Below are 9,554 nucleotides of genomic sequence, written 5' to 3' on the forward strand. Positions count from 1 at the left end.
TTTATAAAGAATCGCTGAGTCCACATGACATAAGCCACTTAACTTCTTCCTGAAGTTTTTAAAATTAGTTTGCCTTTGCTACTGCATGGAATTTTACCTGGTGCACATATCTATACACTGGTCCTAAGCTTGGATAAATTGGGAGGGCTGGAGAAAACTTGGTACTCCAGAACTCCAGTACTATCACCAAAGCTTTATGAAAGGTTCTCAAAGAAAAGTTCCAAAATGGTCCTGGAAAGTAGACCCCCCAGGCTAGAAGTTTTCAAAAATGCTACTAGGGAAAAACAATGTGCTATGAGTAGTCTAGGAAATAAAGATGCAGAAGGGGAAATGCCATTGGGAAATCTAAATGCCAGTGAAGTTTACAACAGAAAGAACAAACTGTGCTGGTAGAAAAGGAACAAGATTGGCACATGGAACATATGAAGGATGAACCATGGGAAACTGGATATCATCAAGAAAGAAATGACAAGAATAAAAATTATCTGAGTTTCAGGGAGAGCCCAGAAATGTGTTGAAGGAAGGAAGGAGGAAGGAAGGAAGGAAGGAAGGAAGGAAGGAAGGAGACAGAAGAAACCATCCAAACTGCTGAACAGAGAAGGAAGGCTAAAGCTATCAGTAACAGAGATAAGCAAGATAGCTAAATAGGGTATTTCCACATAAAGCTAGAAAAGACAAAGAAAATTACTGGAATAAACATTGCAAGGAAATGGAGGAAAGAAACTGAAAAGGACACATTTGAGATATTTTGTTCTAATAAAGGAAACTCAGACACCATTCACTACAAGCAAAGGAACAATAAGGGGGTAGAGACAGAAAATCACTGAGTGATCAGGACCAAACCAAAAAAAGATGGAAGGAATACACTGAGGAATTCTATACAGCTGCTAATGTACTTCAAGCATGTAACAAACAGAAATCTGAAGCAGAGCCAAGTATGAACATGAGGTAGCCTGGGCACCAAAACAGCTGCCAAAAAGAAAAGCCCCTGGAACCAGTGGCACATCATCAGAACTGGTTAAATCCAAACCAAAAGTAGCAATTACAAAATTCTGTAAAAAAAATATGGGACACTAATGAATGGCTGAAAGACTATAAAAAGTCCGTGTTCATCTCAATCCCAAAGAAAAGTGACACAGAAGACTGCTCCAACTACTGCACAATAGCCCTGGTATCACATGCTAGCAAAATGTTGCTGAAAATCAAACATGGAAAAAGAACCTCCTGACATACAGATCAAGGAAAAGAACAAGGCCCTTGAGACCACATTGCAAATGTTGCTGGATCATGGAACAAGCACATGAATTTAAAAGGATGTATATTTATGCTTCATTAACTATAGAAAAGTCTTCGACTGCACTAAACATGAAAATTAAGGATGTACCTAAAAGAAATGGGCAATCCAGAACACTTAACTCAGTTAGTAAAATCACTTCTTAACAACCAAGAAGCCACTTACAGAAACACAGCCGGTTCAAGATTAGAAAGGTTGTATAGCAAGGCTATATTGTATCCCCATGTCTTTTCTGCTTAAATACAGAGGCAGTTTTGAAGAAACTTAACTCAGATGAATTCAAAATTCCAATAAAAATTAGTAACAGAAACATTAACAATCTAGATATGCAGATGACACCACTGTACTGGCAAAAAATGAAGAGTATATAAACTTACCCTAAAGTCATGCAGGAAAGTACTAGACTAGATTCTAGCTAAACATAAAAACAAATAAAGTAATAACAGCTGGAAATGGAGATATCAAGATAAAAATAGATAACAAAGAACCTGAATCACTCCAGGACTTTTTTTTCTCTGTTCCAAAATCAACTGAACGGGACACATTGCATCCAGAATTAAATGCAGAATATCACTTGGGTACACCTCAATGATTAGCATGGAGAAGATCTGGAAAAAACAAAGACATTGGTCTTAATATCAAGTATATCAGAATACTAAATGCTATTGTTTTTCCTATGACTACCTACAGTTGGGAAAGTTAGACAATTAAAAAAATGGAGAGAAAAAAACTAGACTTCTTCAAATTATGGGTTTGGAAATGGCTACTGCACATACCTTAGACAGCAAAAATAAAGAACAATGAGATTTTAGGTAACATCAATGCATAGATAACACCATCATGCTAAGGCTCTCTTACTTTGGTAGTGTCATGTGATCAAATCCCTTAGAAAATCAGTTCTGTTGAGAATTGGTTAGAGATACTAAAAAAATGAGGTCAGCAAAGAATACACAAACCTAGAAACATTAAATGAAGTTGCAAAGCATTTGAAGAACAGAAAGAGCTAATATTGAAGTAGGTTTCATTTAAGTCAACAGGACTTACTTCTTAATGTATAGGATAGTGCAGTTAAACTGTCATCTTGTGCATTCTTATCTAAGAGTAAGACTCATTGATTTAAGCAGGATTTTCTTCTGAGTAAACATACAAAAGATTGCACTGAATATTCAATGATTTGGAAGATATTTTTCAAAATCAGTAAGGACAAGTAACTTGTCTAGCCTTTTCACTGAAGCATAATTTTTTGCATATGTTCATTAAGTATACCCAGTGTTTGAAAATTGCTAGGCTTTCATTTATAGCCTCTGCTAATTCCCTGCCTACTTGAGAGCAGATGATAATGCTAGGTACCATGCACAATGTACCACAGACAATGGTCCACAAAGCCAGGAGAAGAAATGAAACATGCAAAACCACTTAGCACATTGACCATTATGTCTTAAAATGTTGATTCTTTTTACTACCAGTTTTACACCAAAGCATTATATGACCACAGGCATAGGTTATGAACTAGTTTAAGAGTTCCATGTAGGTTATGAAGGATGTTTTCGATCAGTTTTTTAATAGCCTAAATCACCTAATTAACAACCCAGTCATATTGTGATACTGGCTTAAGACAGCAGACTTTCTTTTTGTAGCTTAAGAATTCAAGTCTGCTTTTTACAAGAACTTTATAGAAACAAAACAACATTAGAATAAAAGTAAATACATCTTTAGATAAGCTCAAAGTATGTGGAAAAGTGCCTCCTAGTGCTTGGAGGTGTGACATATAATATTACACTACAATTATTTGGAAGTAAATCCCATGACTTCTAGTAGAGCTCTGTACTTATAAAGAATTGGAACCAAATGGATCAGAAAGGTTAGTACTGCAGTGTTATGTCACATCTAGGAACTTACTGCTCCATTCCTGTATTCTACATACTCTTTCATTTTGTTCCTGTAGCATACCTGGATTTCCATTTGCAAAAATTTGAATGATGGAATGGTTAAGAAAGCATGCTGGATTGGGGGTGAACAAACTGAAATTAATTCCAGACAAGACAATTATGCTGACTGTCAGTAGAAAATGAGACTTGGGCACTGGGATTCAATGGGTTCTGCTCTCCTGAAAGAGAAGCTTTGCATCCTGGGATGCATCTTGACTTGGTGCTTCCTGTTGATTCCTTGGTGGCAACAGCAGCAATGGGCATATTTGAATAATTATGTTTAGTGCACTGGCTGATCTAATTTCTGAGCCATTTTGCCCTGGCAACAAATTTCCATGTTTCACCTACATAATGACTACACTATTGGAGTATGATCTAATGGGACTATCTTTACAAAGACTCTGGAATGTTCAATGTAGTTAGGTTGCTATTTGGCACATTAAGCCTCTTCTGAAAAATCTATTGATAATTGTTCTTGTTGATGATAATTGTGATTGGTTTTCCAAAGGATCCCAAAATGGTTGCTAATTGCTTTTTGGTCTCAGTTTAAGAGGCAGATTCTATATTTTATAGCCTTTATAATGGGGTGCAGACAAACACATGCACACTTTCAATCTCCTAGAAATAACTTTCTCAACCCTTTCTCCACAATCCCCCCTGCACTCTCTCACAAGTCATGGGATAGATGATTTGAAACATGCTGCCACCAGCTGAATTACTCAGGAGTACGTAGAATGGCAAACTTTTTTTTCCTGTTTTCCTTTCCCTTTGTAGCTTGACCACAAAGGAATGTATTAAATTCCTTTTTATAACAAGTCACTGATTCAGTAAGCATTCAAGTCTTTCTTATACATATCAAGGTTAAAGAATTAAATGGGAGTTGAAGAAGGAAAAAAGAAAACAAAGAAAATAACTTTTTAAAGGGTATCTTAGCCTCCCCCCAAAACAAAGACCTCATAGATTAAATAATTATCTATAAAATGAAACCAAAATTCTAATCTGTATCTACCAATCCCTAGATTGCTGTATTTTTTCTTGGAGCACCAAGTCTCTGGGTCAGGGGGTCTGTTATCTGACCTTGAGCCAACCGAGAGACAGATACACCCCCTCTTCCCATCAGAGAAAAAAACAGAACTGAAGCTTCCTCCTCTTTTAAAAGCTTACCTGAGATGTAAATGTTCCTGCTCCTGATTGGTTGGTCAAAGTTTGATTTTTTTCCAGCTCTGAATATCTTTTCCCACTAGCTAGACCAGTGTTTTTCAACCTTGGCAAAAGGGGCTGGGGAATTCTGGGAGTTGAAGTCCACCCACCTTAAAGTTGCCAAGGTTGAGAAATACTGAGCTAGACTGACAGGTTAGTTGATTGTCAGATCAGGTATAGGCTTTTCTTTTAACCCTTTCATGTCTGAATTTCTTGGGATGAGATTTCTCTCCATTCACTAAACCTTGAACAGCCAGTCAGGTGATGTGAAATACTGTTTGTATATTTATGAATAACCAGATGTGAAGAAGCCCATTTGTTATAACATGCAGGAAGGATCTTGTTTTAGGTCACACTTAAGTTGCAGAACACATTATTTTTATCTGTGTTTTAATTAATGTCCTGTTCTTAATTGCTATACATGCCATTTTTCTTTGGCTGAAAGGTAGGGTGGAAATCTTTTTTTGTAGCACCCATTTTGCCACTTCCCAGGTCTTAAATATATAAAGATTGGTTAAGGTTCTGTGTACTCTGAGTGGGGTGCCCAAAACTGATCCTGATGTACATGTGGAGCCACAGAATAGATGCTCCTTGAAGAAGATGCTTCTCCTAGAAGAATGGATTCTAGGAGAAATATAAGCAGCATATGACTGAACCAGTTAAATGCTGGCACTGGTCCAGGGAAGACAATAGAACACTTGCTAGCCACTTCAATACCTTCATCAGTTGCATGCTTCCAAAGACTGCATTTGATTGGTTCAACTGCCTGCCATTTGTATTTCCATTTTTTCTCTCTCCAGGATGTTGGATGGGAAGATATGATAAGAATAATAATGGTTGTGGCCACTGCTCCAGATAAAAGTAAGGAATATTGTATTTTTATATATGGTAATTTTATTGTATATTTATTGTTTTATTATTATTGTAAACTGCCCAGAGTCCCCCTGGTGGGGGAGATGGGCAGTGACAAATTTGATTGATTGATAAATAAAATATAAGGCAGTGGATAAGGGGAAGCAGAAGGTGATGCATATACTACAAATACAAACAAATTGTCTGCCCTTCAGATCTGGATGCACTGGTGTCCATGTTCTCTCAAACAAGGAAGGAACCCCTTTACTCCATAATCAGCGGAAAAAGTTTATAGTAGCAACTGTGGAAACTTTACAAGCTGGTGACAATGTTTTTAATTGTTTTCCCAGAATTAGCCAGCAGTGAGAACTGGGCCAAGAATTCTGACAGTGTGCCAGAAACAAGATTCTCACCTGAGCACCATACCTTGCCTTTGTGAAACTGGCTTTGTTCAAACAACATGTTTACCCATGGTTAACTGCACCACGGTTATTTAATTGCCTAAATTTATACAACACATTGGCTGTGTTTGCACAATACAATTACTCATGATTAACTGAACCATATTTTATTCAGACTTATTTTCTGAGCTTGCATGAAACCACTGAAGCACAAAGTAACCATATGGACTGGATTTGGATACCCTGCCAAGCTAAAATATGGCTGGTTTGTGGTTCACCATGTCATGTGAACACAGCCCCTTATCTGATTAAGATGTAGCCTATTTTGTATCCAGATGCCCAGTAGGCTTTATTAGCATATAGAAGAGTTTGTTCAGACTTCTTCAATACTAAATTCTAGCTTCAACCCCACAAATCCCAAAGGTTCTTTATTATAAAAATGGAAGATTTCATCCATTCTTATGAGAACATGGTCTTCTTCCTCCAACCCAACCTCTGCCCTGACAACCAAAAGCCCTTTGCTTTACCCCCAGGAGAATCCTAGTAAGACAGGTAAGATTGCTACCATAGTCCTTTGCTGCTGACACAAGTCTTCCAGTTTTTGGAGGTTCCTCAGGCACAGATGGTGTTTGACAAAGCCCCCATCCAGAGACTGATGCTCACAGGCAACAGGCATTCTTATTAGTTGAAGGCAAGTGTGTACAGATGCAGATTGGCTTCAGCTGTCTAAAATGGGGCAGTGCTGCCAAGTGTGATGAGCAGCGAGAACAGAAGATCTTCCCACAACTCTGGCAGTGGTGCCATCGCCGAAGAAAGATGAAAGGCACATGGCAAGCCATACAGTGGCTAGAAGTTCTGTCTTTGGTGCCACCCAGTCTGGTGGCACCAAAGCATCTTCCTTCCTCACACCTTTGTTGCTGCTGGAGCAGAGAGTACAGTCTGTCAAAGAAGGTGTAGTCGGTGCCACACGGACATCCAACTGTCCAGTGTCCTCCACCTCCAATTCTTCCATTTGGGATGGCACAGTTTTAAAGACACTCTTCAGAATGGTGCACAGGTCACTTGCAAAGTTAGTTTGGAGCTGGTCTGACACTCCAGAAATACAGATGAATAATGTCCTCTGTATTGTGGTAAGAGGCTCGTAATCCCAACCATTGAGAGCTCTGTGGAACATCCATGAACTTTCCTCTCTGAGCACTGTCAGATTCCTGTCCAAAGGGCCTAGGGACAGATGGGCAGGCACACTGAGTTGCAAAACCCTGGAAGTCTGGATAGTCCATATCACTGCAGGGCTGTGAATCTGCAGCACATTCATTCAGCACACATTTCTCCAGCTTGTACAACTCCCCTTGGATAGCACATGCAGCAAATCCCTGATTTTTCTAAGCAAGACATAAAAGGGGCTGAAGACTAGAGAAATATCCTCTGGCCTCCACTCCAAATTTAGGGGTCCATCTGGATAGATCAGAAGTCCACTAATAATAGCCAGGTGGGGAATGGTGAACATGAACTGGAGTTCATATCGATCAATCATCTCCTGAGTCAAGTAGCCAAGTTTCCAAGCTCTTGCCATGGTTTTACAGAAGAGCACAAAAATCTGCTGCTGCCTATACAGTACATCTCTTCAGATGATTTAGCAGAAACTAAAGATGACACATAGCTCAGTTCAAACTCAGCAAAAAGCACATCAAAGTAGATTAATGCTCTCTGGATAGTCTCTGAATAAGGTCCAGGTTGGTGTAAGCTTTGCTCTCAGAGTACCAGCCACACCACCTCTAAGCTGCACAGCAGATCTTTGGCCAGAGGATGCAGCCGTATTCCATCTGCCTCCTCCACGTCAATATAGGTGTGTGCCATGAGACACTCAGCAGTAAACAACATATGGTTCTGTAGGTTGTCCACTAGAAGGTCTTCGGGGAATTTAATGACATAGTTGCGACCATGATGTTCCTTGGGGACACAATCCTCCATGATCGGTTCTATGATAGCCAGTAACTAAGATGCAACTGGTTTAACAGTGTCAGATATTGTTGAGGATCGGTCTCTACATCCAAGCAGTTGATTTCTGTTACCCCTTGAGTCACTTGTTCGTCAGCGTAGAAAAACTCTGACAGTAGCCTTGGATCAGAATGCTTGGGTCTGTGCAGCCGCCTCCGGACAGCAGCGGGCAGCATGGCTGGGGCTGGGAGCGCAGCAGCTGGAGAACTTGCCCTCGCTCTTTGTGACACACCTGCACTCGGCGCCCTTGGGCTGGAGCTCTGCACCGCCTAGAGGTGGGACCAATGCCCAGTAGTTTCTTCCCCTATCTGCTTTGGCTTTATTCCCAACACCAGGCACAAAGTAATGTAGTTTCTGGGTTCACAGTCTCTTCCCTGAGTGTGGTCCACCTGCACTATTTTCTGTCTGTCATTTCAAACTGCCTCTTTTCCTTTCAGCTATCATCTTATTTTCTGAGCTTTGCTTTCTAGAATCAAATGGAAAGTCTATTTCTCTTTCTCGAAGCCTTTCTAAATTGGAATTCATGCTGGCATGCTGAAGTTTCCAATTTGGAAGCCATACAATCACTTTTACTATGCCATAACAAACATTCATTTGGAAATATTGCCCTGTTACACTACTCAGGAATCTAGATATATGATACTGCGGTGACTGCTTCAGTGCACCTACATTCATGCCAAACCGAAGAGTGTGAAAAAGCCAAAATATACTAAAAATTATAACTGAACTGGCTTGGTACCAGTAGCAGAAATGTTCCTTTAAGTACACACACTTTCTTTTTGTTCTGCTTTTTGTGTAAACATGTTCATTTGTTTACAATAAACAAAGCAACAGATTGCTTTCACATATCCTCACTACCTGTTTGCCCTTGCCTGATTGAAATGAACTGCAATGCTGTAGTTCAAAATTTGAGGCACAAGAAACAGTCAGATTCCACTCGCTACAAAGGTTCATGACATCATTCTGTTCACTGGATAGAAAAAACCATGTGATTATGCCAAGGAGGAACATGAAACAGCATGCTGGGAAGAGATAATACCAAGCAGCAGCTGAGAAAACAGTTGCATTTTTTTCAGGATATATCCTCCAACATTTAGTTATTTTGGGTCACATTTTGACCTCAATAAAATGGCTAGTTGTAATAGGACACATGAGCATACATGGAATGCAGTGCATTAGGCCCCACTGGCTTCCACAAGGGGTCTTTATTTCATCCTACTGCACCCTCCCTACAATTCCTGGGAAGATTAAAAAATGCTGCCACTGCATTTCTCCAGAGAAATCTGCCTCTGCCCTGGTGTACTGAGGAAGAAGCTAGTAGCACTCTCTCTTTCTTCAGTAGCTGATCTGATAGAGGACCTATGCTAAAGGCTTTCCCAAGCAGGAACAGAGCTGATTCATTATGAATTCAAGTTTGTATTACACTTAACAAGTTTAAACAAAGTAAAAAGCAAAAAGGAAAAAAGACTCCTACCCCACAAATAATGACCGCTGGAGATTTGATCTCAGCCCACTGTTCCTTTACCCAGGATTCTGCCCCCCCCCCATCAATTCCCACATTCAAGTCACAGTCCATAAAATAATAATTTTAATCCACAGGTAGGTTTACTGCTCCCCAGTTTGCTGTGTAATTCCTATTCTCCAACCTGGACCTCGGTGAATTGGGGCTCCTTTTCTTACCTGGCTTTTAGCCAGCCCCTGGGGAAGAGCTCCAACAGGACAGGTAATGGGCAAAAGCAAAATGGAGCTGTCCCCTTCCTCTTTTTAAAAGCTACCTGAAAGGGGGGAGGGGACTCCCATTTCAGACTGGTTTGTTTGCATGCGATTTTCCTGGACTACGACTGTCTCTGCCCACTACTTGGATTGACAGGTTAACTCATT

The 9,554-nt window shown here is 40.0% G+C and overlaps 1 pseudogene; it reads right to left on the reverse strand.

Annotated features, from left to right (window-relative positions):
- Positions 1 to 6,790: 6,790 nt before the first annotated feature.
- On the reverse strand, positions 6,791 to 7,849 carry LOC134494562 (lateral signaling target protein 2 homolog; annotated as a pseudogene).
- Between the last annotated feature and the right edge of the window lie 1,705 nt (positions 7,850 to 9,554).

Source organism: Candoia aspera, chromosome 3, assembly GCF_035149785.1.
Source record: "Candoia aspera isolate rCanAsp1 chromosome 3, rCanAsp1.hap2, whole genome shotgun sequence".
Lineage (NCBI taxonomy): Eukaryota > Metazoa > Chordata > Lepidosauria > Squamata > Boidae > Candoia > Candoia aspera.